The 19890-nt window shown below is 45.4% G+C and overlaps 1 protein-coding gene and 1 long non-coding RNA gene across 3 annotated transcripts in view; one reads left to right on the top strand and one right to left on the bottom strand.

Annotated features, from left to right (window-relative positions):
- SYT9 (synaptotagmin 9) overlaps window positions 1-19890 on the top strand; it is a 1761445-nt gene that overhangs the window by 208292 nt on the left and 1533263 nt on the right. The gene's annotated exons all lie outside the window — the stretch shown is intronic.
- Window positions 5894-10429, bottom strand: LOC142255178 (uncharacterized). 2 transcript variants are annotated; one of them, XR_012727367.1, is made up of 4 exons: window positions 10317-10429; window positions 10170-10238; window positions 9883-9977; window positions 5894-6162 (listed from the first exon to the last, which is right to left on the bottom strand). It is a non-coding gene; the product is annotated as an uncharacterized LOC142255178 (long non-coding RNA). The 2 variants fall into 2 exon arrangements; XR_012727366.1 differs by having other exon boundaries at window positions 9883-9948; window positions 10317-10423.

The raw sequence follows: 19890 nt of genomic DNA on the forward strand, positions 1-19890 counted from the left end.
TTGTGACTGGCACAACCCCATCAGGTGAGTGTACCTATCTCCTTCTTATCATCTCACGTTATATTGGGTAAGACCCTATTGCGCCTTTGGTCTCCCCACCTCTAGCACTTGCAAGTCTTCAGACACTGAGATCTGGCTTTTAGACCTCATCTCCTTGTGGATTTCGGCAGCAGAGGGCCCCTTTGTCCCCCACCATCTGTGGGCAGCATGGATTATTACAACAATCTCCTGTCATCCAGGGAAAGGCTTATACTCCAAACTGTTGGATCTCCTGATGACTTCAACTCTGACACTGACATGGACTCTGGAATCTCGTTTTCGGAGGAGGGCACTGCCCGCATGAGGAAACTTTTCCATTCTCTGGAAGACCATTTGAAAGAGGAATTGCACTACAGTTTGGACGCCAGATTTTTGTCCATATATATGGATGAGAAACTGTGCCCTAAAGGTCTTCAAATACAAAGAGCTTCACCATTCCCACAGGATTTGGACTTCACAGAAAAATGGGACAAACGTTCACTCTTTGCATGCAAGGTATATTGTCATGCTTGCATGAGAAAAGAACTAATATCGCTACAGCCTCTATGGCTAAAATTTCAGAATTGTATGAGGAGCTTTCTGTCTTTTCACTACACCCTGAGTACAGGAATTTAAATTCAGGGATTAACACTCGGCTCCTACAACTTGAGCAGGACACAATCATCAGAAAGTTTAAAAAGCTACAGAGAGATAGGTATGAGAGACATCAGGTCCACTCGACTACTCCTGGAGTAAAAACATCTCTCCCCCCGAGAAACAATAGTTTCAGGATTTCAGTAAGAAAAGCTTCGTTAACAGCAGGTTTCACAAAACTGACAGAAAGGGTCTTAATACTAACGCCAACCGAAATAGTGATACAATACCACAGTAGGACAGAATTAAAGGCTCAGATACACCCCCAATTATGGTACAAAAATATCCAGACCATATTGATAAACTGGCGGATGAGGTTTTTTCACAGACTTACATCATTAGACAGAATGCAAATCCAGATATTTCCCTCCCCTCCACCTCTGGTGGCACTACTGTTCCCCCAAGAGTGTCACCAGCCCCAATAAACCCTGAGGAAACAAGAGCGCATTTAGCCAGGATCAGGCTACAGATTGACAGAATCAGAAAGGAAAGGGCACTTTTAGATTTAAATGACCCTCTCTCGCAAACTGATAAAACTCAGGACGCTGAATTTATTGATCTCCTGAACCTGTCTATTCATGAAGATCCATTTCCCTCTTCACAGGATTCTACCACTATGCCAGTGACCTCTATTGGCACTGAGAAAGTTATCATCGATAACACCAATATGATCTCACCGCTTGCCCCTTTTCTTCCATTGGCCAAAACCCCAAAATCCAATCTAATAACGGATTTTTTAGTCCCAAAACCATCTACAAAAAAGAGAGAAAATACTGCAGAGGAACCAGAGCAGGATTTAAGTCAAAACAAAAAAGAAAAAAGGGCTTCTTAAATGCTACAGACAAAGACGATATTATTGACAATACTGAACAAACTAATAATAATAATACCAATAAGGATAATAGCAATATTTTCAACCTCTCTGACTACATTCTCAGTGAGGTAGAAACTAAAGTGTTAAATAAAGGTCTATCTTTTTGCCCCTCATATAGCTCAAAAGACTTTGATACCTTTCTAGACGTCCAAAGCTATATTAGGAGACTTACATTAAAAAGACACTTCATCCTTAAAGGTGAAAATTTGTGTACTACCCCTCTTGAAGAAACTCCTTTTTGCCATACTGCAGTAAAACCAAAATCTAAATTTTACCCTACACAAAGCAAAGGACATTTTTTAAAAACATTCTGTGATTTAGTTTTGGCAGACCTCAAAGAGGTCATTAGTCAGAGGAAGAAATCCAAACATAATTTATCTCACCGTTAAAGGGAAGCCCTGACAATCCTAACAAACAATGGCAGCATAGTCATCAGAGCAGCTGACAAAGGGGGCGGAATTGTTATACAAAATCGAACTGCCTATCTTACAGAGGCACATAGGATTCTTTCTGACCCGATTTATTATGGAATTGCAAAAAAAGTAGAATATGATCAGGCTATTGCTGCCTACAAAATTCTCATTCATAAAGCAATCAAAAGTAACATTCTGAACCCCACGGAAAAAAGATTCCTGCAGGTTAAAAACGCAGCAATGGCATTCTTTTATCATTTACCCAAGATCCATAAAGATATCTTGAACCCCCCACGTAGACCCATAATTGCGGGTATTGACTCTTTAACCTCCAACCTAGCCAACTATATAGATTTACTCCTGCAGCCATATGTGTTAAGACTGAATAGCCACATTAGATTCCATATTATAGAAAATATCAGTGGTATCGAATGGAAACAATCTTACATCTTCGTGACCATTGACGTGGCCTCTTTATATTCTAACATACAGCATCATTTAGGCCTGTTCTGTATTTCTCTATTTTAGAGAACGATAGTAAAATTCCATTAACCCAGAGGGACTTTTTTTTAGAAGGTATGAGCTTCATTCTCCGTAATAATTATTTTTCTTTTAACAATATACTGTACCATCAGTGCCTCGGAACGGCAATGGGGTCGAAGGCTGCATGTGCCTATGCTAACCTTTTTATGGGGATTTTTGAAATGGTCTGTATAGAGAAGGGCAAACATAAAGAGGGTCTAGTCCTCTATAAAAGGTTCATAGACGACTTGTTCATAATTTGGGACAGTAACTGCTCTGATATCAGAATCCTCCTTGATAATCTAAATAGTAACAATTGGGGTCTGAAATTTACATCATCAGTATGTTCTGATAGCATACATTTTTTGGATTTGGTCATTTTCCATCAGCACCATAAGATTCTGACCAAAACCTTCTTCAAAAATGTGGATGCTAATGGCTACATTCACTACAATAGTGAACACTATAACAAATGGCTACAGAATATTCCACTAAATCAATACAAAAGGATCAGGAGAAATTGTTCCCAGGATACTGATTTTAATGAGCAGGTGGAGGTATTGAAGCAACGTTTTGAGGAGAAAGGATACCCTAAGCCCCTTATTCGGAGAGCCTATCAGGAGTCCTCCAAATTAAAGCAAATAGACCTTATCAAAACACGAATGAGCACTCTTCCCTCTGACTAGGAAAGGGAAAAAGGCCCTGATATGTATGTAAATAAAAATAATACCAATAAAAATGAATGCAAGAAAAAAAGGGGGAAGCAAGATTTCAGCCTTAACCTCATTACCACCTATAGCAGTTATAACATATCTATCAAAAATCCTGTCCAAACACTGGGATATCCTACAGAATGACCCTATTCTTAGGGGTGCTTCACACATAGCGAGATCGCTACCGAAATCGCTGCTACAGCACGGTTTTGGTGACGCAACAGTGACCTCATTAGCGATCTTGCTGTGTGTGACACTGAGCAGCGATCTGGCCCCTGCTGCGAGATCGCTGCTCGTTACACACAGCCCTAGTTCGTTTTCTTCAAAGGTGCTCTCCCGCTGTGACACACAGATCGCTGTGTGTGACAGCGAGAGAGTGACGAAATGAAGCGAGCAGGGAGCAGGAGCCGGCATCTGGCAGCTGTGGTAAGCTGTAACCAGGGTAAACATCGGGTAACCAAGGTGGTTACCCGATATTTACCTTAGTTACCAGCCTCCGCAGCTCTCACGCTGCCTGTGCTGCCGGCTCCGGCTCTCTGCACATGTAGCTGCAGTACACATCGGGTTGATTAACCCGATGTGTACTGTAGCTAGGAGAGGAAGGAGCCAGCGCTAAGCAGTGTGCGCGACTCCCTGCTCTCTGCACATGTAGCTGCAGTACACATCGGGTTAATTAACCCGATGTGTACTGTAGCTAGGAGAGCAAGGAGCCAGCGCTAAGCAGTGTGCGCGGCTCCCTGCTCTCGCGGTTATGATCGCTGCTTCGGCTGCTGTGTTTGACAGCTAAGCAGCGATCATAACAGCGACTTACAAGGTCGCTGTTACGTCACAGAAAATGGTGACGTAACAGCGACCTCGTTGGCGCTGTCGCTTAGTGTGAACCAGCCCTTAGTCCTATTCTTCCCCCCACCCCGGGTGTCACATTCAGGCGGGCCCCTACTATTAAAAACATTCTAGCCCCAAGTAAACTGAGGACTAAGCCTACCCCAAACATTTTTCCAGCCCCAGTAGGTGTGTGTCTTCAGATGTGGTTCCAGGAATTGTTTATGTTGTAGGAATATTTATCATGGCAGAACTACATTCTGTTCATTCAGTGGGAACGAATCTTTTAAGATAAATAATCGCTTGACATGTCAGTCAAATTTTGTCATATACCTTGTCGATTGCATATGTGGCAAACAGTATGTGGGCAGAACAAGCCAGGCTCTTCATAATAGACTAAACTCGCACCGTCATAATATAAAAACTGGCTTCCTCCTACACGGACTCTCTAAACACTGTGTTTTACAGCATGACAACAGCTCAGACTTTAGGATTACACCAATTGAGCAAATTGACCCTATTGTGCACAATAGGACTGAGGCCTTAAGCAGGAAAGAGACTTTCTGGATATATTAACTGAATACCCTAAAACCCTTTGGCTTAAATGAGGTCTCTGATTTATTTTATTAGTTTCCATTTATGCTAAATTATTGTTTTATCCATGTTTTTATTTTTATTTTATCCTTCATATCTGCGCTTCACCCCTAAGAGTCCTTAAGGGTCAGTTGCTTGTAGTTTTAAGTAAGATAATCACAGTGTTTTTAAGATCATATACCACGGTTTCATGTAACCCTTGCCACATGTGTTACCTCAAGACATCATGACTTGATCACCTACCTTTAAAATAATGGTTTTAAGGCTTTTAAAACTCCCCTTTTTATGTATATATTAATTCTATGCAGATCCAACCTTTTAATCTGTTTTTGGTATCTCTGGAATCATCCAGCGTGTTTCTATACTCCGGAGACTTAGAGAGTTGGTCTATTTAATAATAATTGTCAAAATTCTTTCCATTACTATCTAAGTCTGTATATTGAGTACATTTAGTAAAATAACCCTCATTGGGGTGTTTATTCAGTTTTCCTTCCTCTTTTTAATGCAATTCTTTTATATATCAAATAACTATTCCAACACATTTTTATCTCCTATTTGTATAATTGTTAATTCCTATCTCCTATTTGTATAATTGTTAATTCCGTCCGTCCATTCTTTCTGCCCAGCGTGCACCTCACATGTGTTTTTACCCACCACTCTATATCACTGCACACACAGTTTTTTCCCACGGTCTGACCCCTTGTTACCTCCGCTGGGTTAGACTTGCTCTGTGCGACTGCGCATGCTTTCATTTTCCCACGGTCTGAACTCGTTTCACCTTGACAACCCTGATACTCGCTCCTTTCCTTCACGCTTGCGATCTCTTTCTGTTTTACCTCAGATTCTTCTACACTAGCCCTTCACGGTTCAGAAATTTGTCCATCTTTCTCTGCACCTTTAAAATCCCACTTTCTCATTTAGACACGCTCACTACTCCTTCTAATTAAAAACCGGTCATAATGTTTCTGCACCAGCATGAATTACATTTATGTGCCCGCACAGATTTCTATATATATCAAATTGTTTCATGGATCTCCATGAAAAATTTAGAATTTTGTTCACAACTATCGGTCTCCTTAAGTCACAAAATGACATACCAGTCCCATTTCCATCAAGATTAGTCGATGGATTTGAAGTAATGGTTTGGTGTTTAACTCCTCTGCACACTAGCACCTTTCCTATAGGTTCGCACCTCTCTAATTTTTTTTTTTATTATTTTTTCACACCCAAACTTTGCCTATATTTCCATATACGTCCGAATTAAACAACCACATACATTTTTAAAATTTTATTACATTTTATTGTATTTTATGATGTTTGCTTGCGTTTTTGTGATGTTTTTAATGTATCAAAATGTGACCATTTTTTTCTCCTTCTTGTACGTCTCCACGTGTATATGAGTCATCGCCCTGCAACCTGGTGGGTGGATGACGTCATGGCTGTCAACGTGGCAGTATGGATCCTCTTACAAAGCAATAGACTGGTTATATGTGTATGATTTTTTTTTCCCTGAAGAAGGAGACGGTCCTTGTCTCTGAAACGCGTTGGAATGCTGAAATAAAAAAGAAATTGCTACATTAATTCTGCATCAGTGGTTTTTAAGCGCGGCATATACCCGTTTTCCCTTTTATTATATTTTACCACGATTTCACGGGGCCGCTGCTTAAACCACGTGGACACTCACATGCGATTCAAGGAGTTGTGACTGGCACAACCCCATCAGGTGAGTGTACCTATCTCCTTCTTATCATCTCACGTTATATCGGGTAAGACCCTATTGCGCCTTTTGTCTCCCCACCTCAAGCTCTTGTTGGCTAATGCCTTTTTCTGGTGAGTTTTTTAAATTTTTTTAACTTCTTTTAAAGGGTCTACACATCATTGCCTGGAAGTGCCACTCCGCTTATAGTGGAGAGGCACTGGGTAATTAAGGCATTTTCCAACTAGGGGAGATGCCTGATCAATGTGGTTAGTTAGTTAGAGGTTCGTTCCCTAGCCAATTAGTTGTTAGGTCCCCTAGTCTGCTGTGCGTATCCTTGCCAATGTACATTGTTACTTGCCAGTCCTCTGGATTTGTAGTACCCAGGAGGCAAGGGGGTTACCTTCTACTCATCGCCAGGGAATGCAGGTCCTCTGCGGTGTCACGGGTGGCCTGGCCCGGTTTTGTGCCCCGAGGTGTTCACAATAAAAGGGGAATAGGAGCTGGATAGTTTGTTGTGATGTTGTGATGCCACCTGCAGTATGCGGCCAGGGAATAGCTACCACTGCTTTCGCTGTCCTCTGGGGTGGGTGGTTTTAGCAGCCAGGATAGTAATGCTTCCCACAGGTGGAGCGGGCCCCGGGGAGGATGGTGAGGGGAGTAGTAGTAATGGCGGGCGCTAAGGTGCGGGGCCGCCAATAACAGGCTCACACGGTCTTTGCGGTTCAAGGTGTCTTTACTCACAAGTCTTTAAGTAGCTCCGTCGCTGTCGCAGTAGCACTGGTCACCCGCTGTGATGGGTCAAACCCGGTTTCCTTCAGAGGTCAGTCCAGTGTCATGCTCAGTGGGTCCCTTCCCTCTAGTGCCTTGTGTGTTGGATCCCCGTGGCTTAAAGATACTTGGTGACCCCAGCCCGTCTCAAGTAATACTCTTGTCCCTATTTGCAGGTGCCGTGGCTCCCCAGTGAAGCCTGGCTGAGTCCAAGGCCCTGGATCTTATCTGACACTGTGCTTTCGGGCTCTGTGTGGCCAGGAAAGCTTGCAACCTCCCCGTCCCGGCAGATTCTGGAAAACCAACTTTGAGAATGATCTTCCCTAGGGTCCTGCACCCTGTGTTGCGCCGGTCCTGATGGAGCAATGAAGCTTTCCCTTCGGCAATCGCATGAACTCCTGTGTCTGACCAGAACATCGGTAAGATGTCTGCTCCCTTCCTTTCCTCTGGAGAACTCTTCACTGTTGTGTTGACTTCTGACTGGGTGGCTGCCCACCATGTTTGGAGACTGCCTTAAAACTCGACCCTAGCCCGGTCCCCATTGGGGAGGGCAACCTAGTTGTGTGTTTGAGTATGTTTAAGTGGTGAAACCGATACCGACCTCCGCAGAATACGGGTTGAGCACCGCACCTTAATTGGGGTGCAGTACCCTATGGCGACCAAAGCCTCAGGGGCGCCACAGATTCGCCAGTACCCTTGTGTTTGTCATCCCTAGCCATGCGATCTGCCTCAGCTGTCCTAGAGGCCTCCGTCATTCTAATGTTTGTGCTCGTCCACCCTGTCCATGCCATCTGCCTTAGCTGCCATGGTCGTCCCTGTAGGACGAGTGACTCTGTCCATCTATCTTTGCTGTACAGCCATCCTGGCTGCACCTGCTACACCAGTGAGTCTGCTTGTCAGCCCCTGTTTCCATCCTTTCCCTGGGGAGCAGCTGCCACAGTTCCAGTCCTTTTCCTGGGAGTGGCACCTAGTGTCTTCCTCATGGTGGGTGCTTAGCAAAGCCCATTCCACTAAAGGGTAATCCCGGGTCTCACCTGTGGTCCGGTGGGTCCACATTTGCTTGTTGCAGTATTATTTCTATCTAATAAAAAATTCTCTGCACTCGTTTTTTAGGTGAAATAAACGTGAGCAAAATTTATTGAAACGTGAAGAAGCAAACATACAATGACGTTTCGACCCTCCGGGTCTTTATCAAGTCGCTAGGGTGAAAATACAAACATATAATAAAAAAATAAAGAAAGTATATACAATAATTCATAGTGTACGCTATAGACAAAATATATACAAAATATATACAAATATATACAGATCAGAATATCAAGTCCTGGATATAGTGATATGTGGTGCCCTTGACCACTGAGTACTGCACTGAAACCGTGAGAAAAAACCCTTAAAACTTTCAATTTTATTATTATTAAAGATTAAAAAGTATCCCAAAAGACAATACACACATATGCATATATATACACAGATCAGTACTGCAGTGCCGCATGGGAGTGGGCCAAAACCCTATCACTCCTCCCTACCTGTCCTGCGGAGGTCGGCACCCTAAATTTGCGCAAATTTAGGGTGCCGACCTCCGCAGGACAGGTAGGGAGGAGTGATAGGGTTTTGGCCCACTCCCATGCGGCACTGCAGTACTGATCTGTGTATATATATGCATATGTGTGTATTGTCTTTTGGGATACTTTTTAATCTTTAATAATAATAAAATTGAAAGTTTTAAGGGTTTTTTCTCACGGTTTCAATATATGATCCCTTAAATATTATCTACAACGGTTTTTCACTGAGTACTGCACCCATGCTGGGGGCAGTATAATACAGGTAATCCAGAAGGCTGACCGAGGTGTGACTACACAGGCGCATAGTGATGAGGTCTCACACATCTACCTTTAGGAGGACCCCTGGGAAATCCAGGAAGGGGCGTGGCCTCCATCTCCACTCAAGGGGTGTGGTAGAGAGCCTGGTTGCTAGGTGGCGTAGGCAAGAACAGGAGAGGAGGAGTAGTGAGCCAGTTGAGTGTGCAGCTCAGGGAGAGCAGTTGCAGTAAAAGGACCCTGGAGCTGGGGCATCTAACAGGGTCTGCGCAGTGACTACCGACGGGGAAGATCGGTCACTTGGTAGTGCCACCCAAAATCCACCCAAGGCTAGAGAGAGCAAAGTGGTGGCAGAGTAAGGGGACTGGCAGGGAGGTACCAGGCCCGCAATGGTAACAGGTGCCAGTTCAGAGATAGATTCACCTTTCTTCTGCCAAACCTGCCTGAGGGGGCACTTCAGACCCCCAAGACTACACCACAGAGTCTGCAGCCACATAGCAAAGAGAGGGCCCATAGTTCACAGGAGGCAAGCAGCCGGAGTGACCTGGTCCAGACTACAAGCAAACGGGTCGAAACGAGGGGAGAACAGGCAGCAGCAACTTCCCTGGGTGACCCCCATAGGGACTTCAAGTCGGGGTCACCACAAAAACACAAAGGGCTAAGGAAGGCGAGTTGGTAGTCACCCTCATCAGCCAGCCGGAAGGATACCTGGTTCCAGCCTGGTTCATCCCAGCTATGCCTAGGTTACTCACCCTGCCACCTAATGTGAGTAAAACCCCTTAAAGACATTATGCTTGTGTTTGAGTTATTCTGCACTTTGTGGTTCCACACACTTACACAGCGCCTTGGGGCTTGCCTCACTCTCGGGAGGCCACTACAACTGACTGCACCTACCATCAGCCCCAGGCACCCCTTAATCTGCAGTGGCGGCACCCTGACCGCAATACAGAGAGCGGCGTCACGACAATCCTAAGAGAAGATTCCCTACCTGTGACCAGACTGTTCATCCACGTGGAGTCCCTGAAGGTAATGCACCGACACAACACCTGTGGGGCTTCACAGATATGTAGTAATTCAGTTGCTCTAGCAACATTATAAAGGGTAGGACGTTATTAAATGCACAAGTTATAGGAATCATATTCATATGATAAATAATTGTAGATAAGAACAATGTAAACATTATTAGTATGAAGCAGGTTTAAATAGTCATAAATCAAGCAGTATGAATAAACAGGAGAAATGCACACGATAATAAGTACACCGGCAGAAGATTACCTGTCTGATGGGTGACTGCAGGGTGAAGGATACAGTGCACTGGAGCACTAAGGCAAATGAAAGGGATGCCTAGTGAATTAGAACAAAATAAGTGGATGCAGCACAGAGAGATTAGAAAACAGAATAGAATAAAGTACACATAGTTACCTTGGAGATGTGATAAGCAAGGGCAGCCATGCTGTTGCAGAGGAATTCTCTTGTCTAAGAGATAAGCACTGAAGAGGGGGAGTATATATCAAGGATTGACTGGCCAGACAGCCAATCAACAGTAATGATCAAGTGGGCTTGGCACATGACATGTGATCCAGCATCAGAATGGAGGACGTGGCAGGCAAGTTCTTTGAACAGGAAACGCACGTGCAGTTAGACAATATGGACTGTAGAGGGCACTGGCAACACAATTGCACTTGCGTAGTAAAACTACGTAAGGCAGCGTGTAAAGTTGCGTAACTATAAGGAGTTTGTGTAGCATGTTGAACGCGCTGTAAAGAAACTAGGGGGAATGCTGTGTGCAACGTAGGGAAGAAGCGTGGAGCTACGTAGTGTATGTGGAGCATGCGTGGTAAGAGGGTTTAGAGACTTAGAAAATGAAAGTGAAAGAGAGCTGCAGCGCAGAAATGAGAAAGCATAGTAGGAGACAGGGCCGGCTCCAGGTTTTTGTGGGCCCCGGGCGGAAGAGTCCCAGTGGGCCCCATCCACACGCAGACACACATACGTACACATACATATACATATTTAACGACAAACTCACAAAAATACATATAGAACTGACACATCTATACAGTCATATACACTGACATACATAGATACACATCATACATGCATACAGACAAACACACACAGCTCTGCTGGATACATACATACAGACACAGCGCTGCTACATACATACACACATAGCTCTGCTACATACACACATAGCTCTGCCACATACATACACACATAGCTCTGCTATATACATACACACATAGCTCTGCTATATACATACACACATAGCTCTGCTATATACATACACACATAGCTCTGCTATATACATACACACATAGCTCTGCTATATACATACACACATAGCTCTGCTACATACATACACACATAGCTCTGCTATATACATACACACCTACCTTTGCTATATACATACACACATAGCTCTGCTATATACATACACACATAGCTCTGCCACATACATACACACATAGCTCTGCTACATACATACACACCTAGCTCTGCTATATACATACACACCTAGCTCTGCTATATACATACACACCTAGCTCTGCTATATACATACACACCTAGCTCTGCTATATACATACACACATAGCTCTGCTACATACATACACACATAGCTCTGCTATATACATACACACCTAGCTCTGCTATATACATACACACCTAGCTCTGCTATATACATACACACATAGCTCTGCTACATACATACACACATAGCTCTGCTATATACATACACACATAGCTCTGCTACATACATACACACATAGCTCTGCTATATACATACACACCTAGCTCTGCTATATACATACACACATAGCTCTGCTACATACATACACACATAGCTCTGCTATATACATACACACCTAGCTCTGCTATATACATACACACCTAGCTCTGCTATATACATACACACCTAGCTCTGCCACATACATACACACATAGCTCTGCTACATACATACACACATAGCTCTGCTATATACATACACACATAGCTCTGCTATATACATACACACCTAGCTCTGCTATATACATACACACCTAGCTCTGCTATATACACACACACATAGCTCTGCTATATACAGACAGAGACAGACATGCGCGGCTCCGGGGGGGGGCATAAATCGGGGGGTGGGGAGGGCACATACCGCTCAGGTCACGGTGGAGAGGGGGCCCACACAGCGCCGGAGGGACACGCTGTGCTGGGGGTCGCTGGCTGGCACTGCAACTCTCATCTGTGGGACTGAGCAGGATGCCGGTCTGTAGCTCCGCCCACAGATGAAGTTCAAACCAGGAAGTCTGCGCGCCTTAAAGAGACGGCGCCGCAGATTCCTGCCGAGGACTGCGGTCCACGGAACTCGGCCCGGGGACCGCAGAACTAAGAAGAGTGGGCCCCGGCCAAGGTGCACCAGAGCTGACGAGGCCGAGTGGGCCCCCCCGGCTCTCCAGGGCCCCGGCATTTGCCCGGGTATGCCGGGTGCTGACGCCGGCCCTGGTAGGAGAAATGATTTTAGGATCAAAATGAATATTTAGATGAGATAAAGAGTAAACTAGGAGGGAAAATGGAAATAAAGAATAATGAAAGAGGGAAATTGATATAGATAAACAATATATGTGAATATACATGTGCACATGTACACATGTACAGATGGCAAGGTAAGAAAGAGAAGGTGATAGAGTAGAAAAACCATGAAAATAAGAACTAAAAATAATAATAATAATAAGAATAATAAGAATAATAATAAGAATAATAATGATAAATATAAATGAAAATAGAAGAATGAAATAATAATGAAAAATGATAATAAAAAGCAAAAATTGTGCAATTTTTTTTAGAAAAATAATAATATAATAAAATAAAAAATAAAATAAAAATAAAAAATAAAAAAACTAATAAAAATAATTAAAGTGAAGAAAGGGGGAAAAAAAGGGGAAATTAAAAATAAAATTAATAGAGATGAAACAAAACAAAATGAAATTAAAATACAGAAAACGGAAAAGGTGAGAAGTGGAGGTATAGAAGTAAGAGTAAATAAGGAGGTAGAAAGTGGGTTATAAGGATTACCAAAATTAAATGATATGTATATAATGTAACTGATTAGTGAAATGTGAGTGGAACATAAGGAGAAAGAATACTGTAGTAGTGTGGAATAGACTGGAGCAGTAACCAGAGAAAGGAGAAAAGGAGAAAGAGGGGAGAAATAAGGTGACTGGGAAGTGGAGCAAAGGTTTAGAAATTAGAGGGAAAGGAAGGCAAGATAGAGGGAGAGGTGGCCGGTGTACATACCCAGAAGACGCTCAGCCGGTCTGAGGAATAGAAATTATAATCATAATGCAGAAATCATACAAGGTTCTTAATACTAAATCAAATTCACGGTTCAAGCCCCTCGGGTGTAGGGTTTGCAATGTGAAAATCCAGAAGGCCTCACAATCTTTTAAATCCTAGTATGGTTGCCCCCTCTACGATGTCTTGGAACCTGCTCTATGATCTGGAAACGTAGTTGGGATACCGTGTGGAGGGCTGAACAAAAATGATGCAGGATGGTGGTTCAGTGGCAGCATGGTGGCTCAGTGGTTAGCACTGCAGTCTTGCAGCGCTGGGGTCCTGGGTTCAAATCCAACCAAGGACACCATCTGCAAGGAGTTTGTATGTTCTCCCCATGTTTGTGTGGGTTTCCTCCGGGTTCTCCGGTTTCCTCTCACACTCCAAAGACATACAGATAGGGACTCTAGATTGTGAGCTCCAATGGGGACAGTGTTGCCAATGTATGTAAAGCGCTGTGGAATTAATAGCGCTATATAAATGAATAAAATCATCAAAATCTTAGGGAGCCAGGTTTTTTTTACACCTAATGGTAGATTTATGTGAGGCTATCCTGTCCCTCACGTGTTGGGAGGTTTCACCTACATAGAGTAAGCCACAGGGACATTTAATTAAATAGACAACAAAGTTGGACTCGCATGTAAAAAAGGTTTGATGGAACAGGTGGTCTAGTTAGACTGCCAATGTCAGCTCGTACGAGATTGTCTCTAATATTGCGTGATCTCTTGGTACAAATAAGTGTCTAAAGGCTTCAATCTGGGGATATGCTGTTGGGAGTAAGGACCAGTGTTTGCGGATGCAGTTGTAAATTTTAGGCATGATGGGGTGGTATGTATGGACAAATGGTACCCTTTCAGTGTTGGGATTATTGTGGGTATGTAATGTTCTGGTCCTATGTCTCTCGTGTTTCAATAAGGCGGGAGGGGGAATCCCGTTCCTGGAATTTTTTTGTCATTTCGTCCAGCCTAATGGAGAGTGTAGTGGTGTCTGAGACAATCCTGGATACCCTCTGAAATTGGGAGCGAGGCAAACTATCTTTTGTAGCTCTAGGGTGGCAGCTAGAGTAGAGAAGTAGTGAATTGGTGTCCATGGGTTTAGTATATAGGTCAGTTGTAAGTGTCCCGGTGTTGTTTTTCAATACCAAAGTATCAAGGAAAGACATTTTTTTGTCAGATTGGACAGTAAATTTCAGTTCAGCCCTAATGGAATTGAGTTGGGAAATGAATAAATCAAGGTTATCAAGAGAGCCGTGCCAAATAAAGAAGACATCATCTATGTACCTTAACCAGTTGGTGGCACATTGGTTAAAAAGTGTATTAGAGTAAACATGGTCGTGTTCAAAGCGATCCATGTAACAATTGGCGTAGGCCGTAGCCACATTAGAACCCATGACTGTACCTCATATTTGGAGGTAGTAATCATCACCAAAGAGGATGAAATTTTCAAAGAGGACTAATCTCAAAATAAGGCAAAATAGAATGCCATTGTTGGTAAGATCAGAATCTTCAAGTAAAATTTTGACTGCCTCTATGCCTTTGGAATGTTCTATGGATGTGTACAAACTTTGTACATCAAGGGTCACTAGCAAACTGTTTGGAGGGATGGAACCAAGGTTACGAATGATCCTGAGAAAATGGCTTGTGTCAAGTAGAAAGGAATAGTGATGAGTGAGTATGCTTGTTACTACTCGGTACTCGCACGAGTATCACTGTACTCGGGCTACTCGGCGGGGACCGAGTAATCTCGCGATACTCGTGCTGTACTCGTGGTCTTCATCCCTGCATGTTGGCGCTCTTTTGAGAGCCAGCCCTCATGCAGGGATTGGCTGGCAGACCACTGCAATGCCACAGCCCTGTTAGTTGTGGAATTGCAGTGATTGGCCGGCCCGCACAGCGTGACCGAGCCTTTATACCAGCGGGCGCGCTGTGCTCTGGTCACAGCCATCCAGACAGTCAGTGCAGGGAGAGGGTTGCTGCTTCAGGAAAAGGTTTGCGGCCCTTTATAGTTAGTTCCGGAGCAGGGCTGCAAACAGTGTGACCAGAAGTCCTTCTCAGGACATACAATAAGTTGTATACAGGCAGGCAGGGAATAGCCAGGACGGAGTACAGTAGCAGAGTCCTTCTCAGGACTATTGTTGCTATATACAGGCAGGGTATAGCCAGGTCGGAATACAGGCTAGTGACCAGAAGAGTCCTTGTCAGGACTATTGTAGCAGTATACAGGCAGGCAGGCAGGGTATATAGCCATTCCTAGTGGTGACCGTATACCAGCCTTCATCATATCCGGGGCTGGTGTACACAGTCTAAAACAGTCCAGATAGTGTCAGACTTCTCAGTAATTGTCGCTCCTAAAAACCTGTTAGGTTCTTAGTGCGTCCGTGCTTGCATTTAAAAACCGCACGTGTGTGCCTGTCGGTGGCAGCGTACAGGTGCAATTGTGTGCGTTTTTCACAAACTATCTATTATATAACGCACAAGTGTAGTGTATAATACACGTCAGTCAGCAGTGGCTGATAGTGTCAGACTTCTCAGTAATTGTCGCTCCTAAAAACCTGTTAGGTTCTTAGTGCATCCGTGCTTGCATTTAAAAACCGCACGTGTGTGCCTGTCGGTGGCAGCGTACAGGTGCACTTGTGTGCGTTTTTCACAAACTATCTATTATATAACGCACAAGTGTAGTGTATAATACACGTCAGTCAGCAGTGGCTGATAGTGTCAGACTTCTCAGTAATTGTCGCTCCTAAAAACCTGTTAGGTTCTTAGTGCGTCCGTGCTTGCATTTAAAAACCGCACATGTGTGCCTGTCGGTGGCAGCGTACAGGTGCACTTGTGTGCGTTTTTCACAAACTATCTATTATATAACGCACAAGTGTAGTGTATAATACACGTCAGTCAGCAGTGGCTGATAGTGTCAGACTTCTCAGTAATTGTCGCTCCTAAAAACCTGTTAGGTTCTTAGTGCGTCCGTGCTTGCATTTAAAAACCGCACGTGTGTGCCTGTCGGTGGCAGCGTACAGGTGCACGATTTGCACAAACTTGGATATAACGCACAAGTCTAGTGAATACACGTCAGCACAGCATTGCAAAATGCGCAAGGGCGTTGGCAAGGAACAAGGAAGTGGACGTGATGGTGGTGCAGGCAGAGGCCGAGGTCGTGGGCAAGCTCTAATTTCGCCACAACAAAGGGCCACATCTAGTCGCTCGCACGTCCTGTCCCAAATTCTTGGGGACCGCAGCAGTACACCGCTCTTGAACCAAGACCAGTGTCAACAACTCTGTCTTCCACACGGTCAAGTGTCAGTAGCCGTGATACTGCACCGCACATTTCAGAACCTGATCCTCCTTCCTACCACAAGGCTGAGTACACGTCCTCGGACATTACTAATCCCACACTTGGACACTCGGAAGAGCTGTTCACGTTTCCATTCGCACATTCTGGCTTCTCGCCAGCTCATGTTGAAGTGGGTCATGAGGAGATCGTATGTACAGATGCCCAAATATTTGAGCAGCCACGTTCTCACGAAGTTGGCAACGTGTCTCAACAAGGGGTGGACGATGATGAGACACAATTGTCAGGAAGTCAGGAGGAGAAGCAGGGTGCGGAAGAGGAAGACGACGTGGTGGATGAAACAGCAACTGACCCAACCTGGCAGGAGGATATGCAGAGCGAGGACAGCAGTGCACAGGGGGAGGGAGGCGTAGCATCCCAACAGGCAGTAAGAAGCAGGGTGGTGGCTCCAGGCAGAAGTCAGGCAACCGTTCCCCGGAACAACAACACGACACAAGGTGCCTGTACAAATGTTAGGTCTTCCCGAGTCTGGCAGTTTTTTAAGTTGGCTCCAGATGATTCTAAAAAGGCCATTTGCAACACCTGCCGTGCCAGCATCAGCAGGGGTACCAAAACTAGCAGCCTGACCACCACCAGCATTATCAGGCACATGTCAGCCAAGCACCCGACTTTGTGGGAAGTACAACAGAGTCGAGGAGCAGTGCTTGCTGATGTCACTGCTACGTCTTCGCTGGTTGTGCATGCGAGCCAATCCCCTGTCCATGCTGGCTGCGAACAAGCCTCCTCCGGTCCTGCACCTGCAGTTGCCTACGCAGAAATAACACCATCATCAAGCACGTCCTTGTCCCAGCGCAGCGTTCAGTTATCCATTCAGCAAACCTTTGAACGCAGGCGCAAATACACTGCCAACGCCCCACATGCCACAGTTCTAAATGCTAACATTTCGCGACTGCTTGCGCTGGAAATGTTGCCTTTTAGGCTGGTGGAGACAGAAGCATTCCGCGACCTGATGGCGGCAGCTGTCCCACATTACTCGGTCCCCAGCCGCCACTATTTCTCCCGGTGTGCCGTCCCCGCGTTGCATAACCACGTGTCACAAAACATCACACGTGCCCTGAACAACGCTGTTTCACCCAAAGTCCACCTAACCACAGACACGTGGACAAGTGCTTGTGGGCAAGGCCGCTACATCTCTTTAACGGCACACTGGGTTAATATTGTGGAAGCTGGGACCCAGTCTGAGCGAGGGACGGAACACGTCCTTCCCACACCAAGGTTTGCAGGCCCTACCTCAGTCAGGGTTTCACCCACACTCTACAGCTCCGGAATGTCATGCTCTTCAGCCTCCTCCTCCTCCTGCGCATCCTCATCCACTTTACCCTCCACACCAGTCCCAAGCTGGAAGCACTGCAGCACTGCCTCGGCGAAGCGGCAACAGGCTGTGCTGAAGCTAATCTTCATAGGTGACAAACCCCACAATGCAGAAGAGGTGTGGACAGCTCTGAAACAGCAGGCAGATCACTGGCTCACACCTCTGAACCTAAAGCCAGGAAAGGTCGTGTGTGACAATGGCCGGAACCTGGTGGCGGCTTTGAGGCGAGGCCAGCTGACACATGTTCCATGCGTGGCCCATGTGCTCAACCTCGTGGTTCAGCGGTTTCTAAAGTCATACCCAGAGCTGTCTGATCTGCTGTTAAAAGTTCGCCGCCTGTCTGCACATTTTCGAAAGTCACCTACTGCTTCAGCCGGCCTTGCCGGCTTTCAGCGCCGTTTGCATCTTCCGGCTCACAGACTGGTGTGTGATGTCCCCACGCGTTGGAATTCAACTCTGCACATGTTGGTCAGGATATGTGAGCAGAAGAGGGCAGTTGTTGAGTACCTGCATCACCTAAGCCGTCGGGAAATGGGTCAAACTCCACACATAACACCTGAGGAGTGGAGATGGATGTCCGACCTATGTACCATCCTCCAAAACTTTGAGGACTCCACCAAGATGGTGAGTGGTGATGACGCCATTATTAGCGTCACCATACCGCTACTCTGCCTTCTAAAACGGTCTCTGCTCAAAAACAAACATGATGCATTGCAGGCGGAGCGCGATGAGTTGCAGCAAGAAACAGTAGTGGGTGTGGGTGATAACACACAGCCCAGCCTCGTCTCATCACAACGTGCAGTGGAGGACTATGACGAGGAGGAGGATGAAGACATGGAGCAACTCTCCGGCCAAATTGAGGATATGACATGCACACCAGTCATATCCTCGGTTCAGCGTTGTTGGCCAGAGGACAGGGTAGATGAGGAGGAGAGGGAGGAGGAGGAGGAGGACAGCATGTTCAGTCATCGTGTTGGTCAGGCTACTGAAGTCCTGGCTGTTAAGAGTCTGGCGCACATGGCTGACTTTATGGTAAGCTGCCTGTCTCGTGACCCTCGCGTTAAGAACATCTTGGGCGACAATCATTGCTGGTTGGTAACACTGTTAGACCCACGCTACAAGGAGAACTTTATGTCTCTTATTCCCGAGGCGGAGAGGTCAACCAAAATGCAGCAGTTCCGGAAGGCCATAGTCACGGAAGTAGGCAAAGCATTCCCCTCACAAAACGCTAGCGGCATAGGTCAGGAATCAGTGGACAACCAAGGCGTACAGCCGAGAGAGGCACAAGTCCAATCCGCCAGAGGTAGGGGAACAGTCTTTAAGATGTGGGACAATTTTCTCAGCCCCTCACGTACCACAGCCCCTGAGGTGCGGGGTAGTGCCACAAGAAATCCTAAGTTTGCCCAGATGCTCAAGGAGTACCTTGCAGATCGAACAACTGTACTCCGACATTCCTCTGTGCCTTACAATTATTGGGTATCCAAGGTGGACACGTGGCATGAATTGGCTCTCTACGCCTTGGAAGTCCTGGCCTGCCCTGCCGCTAGCGTTTTGTCACAGCGTGTTTTTAGTGCCGCAGGTGGAATCATTACAGATAAACGCACCCGCCTGTCAACTGAAAATGCTGACAGGCTGACTCTGATCAAGATGAACAAGGGTTGGATTGGGCCAGACTTCACCACACCACCAGCAAATGAGAGCGGAATTTAAAGTTTGTAACGGGAATTTGCCATGCACTCACCCATGGGTACACACTTCTGGACTTTGGATAATCGCTGGACTGCTCCTCCTTCTCCTCATGCGCCACCATGATGACCGTTACAATAGTTAGGCCTTTGTTTCAGGTTTAACCCCAGTGGTAAATTTTTTCGCCCATTCTTTGCAGAATGGACATTACAACGACAGGAGACCCGCTCCTTTGCAATGGGAACAATGTTTTGAGGCCCTCATGCACGTCTCTATCCAGGGACAACGTGGAGCCTCCCAATTTTTGGCTGCCCTGCCTAAGGGCTATA

This window comes from Anomaloglossus baeobatrachus, chromosome 10 (assembly GCF_048569485.1).
Source record: "Anomaloglossus baeobatrachus isolate aAnoBae1 chromosome 10, aAnoBae1.hap1, whole genome shotgun sequence".
NCBI classification, from domain to species: domain Eukaryota; kingdom Metazoa; phylum Chordata; class Amphibia; order Anura; family Aromobatidae; genus Anomaloglossus; species Anomaloglossus baeobatrachus.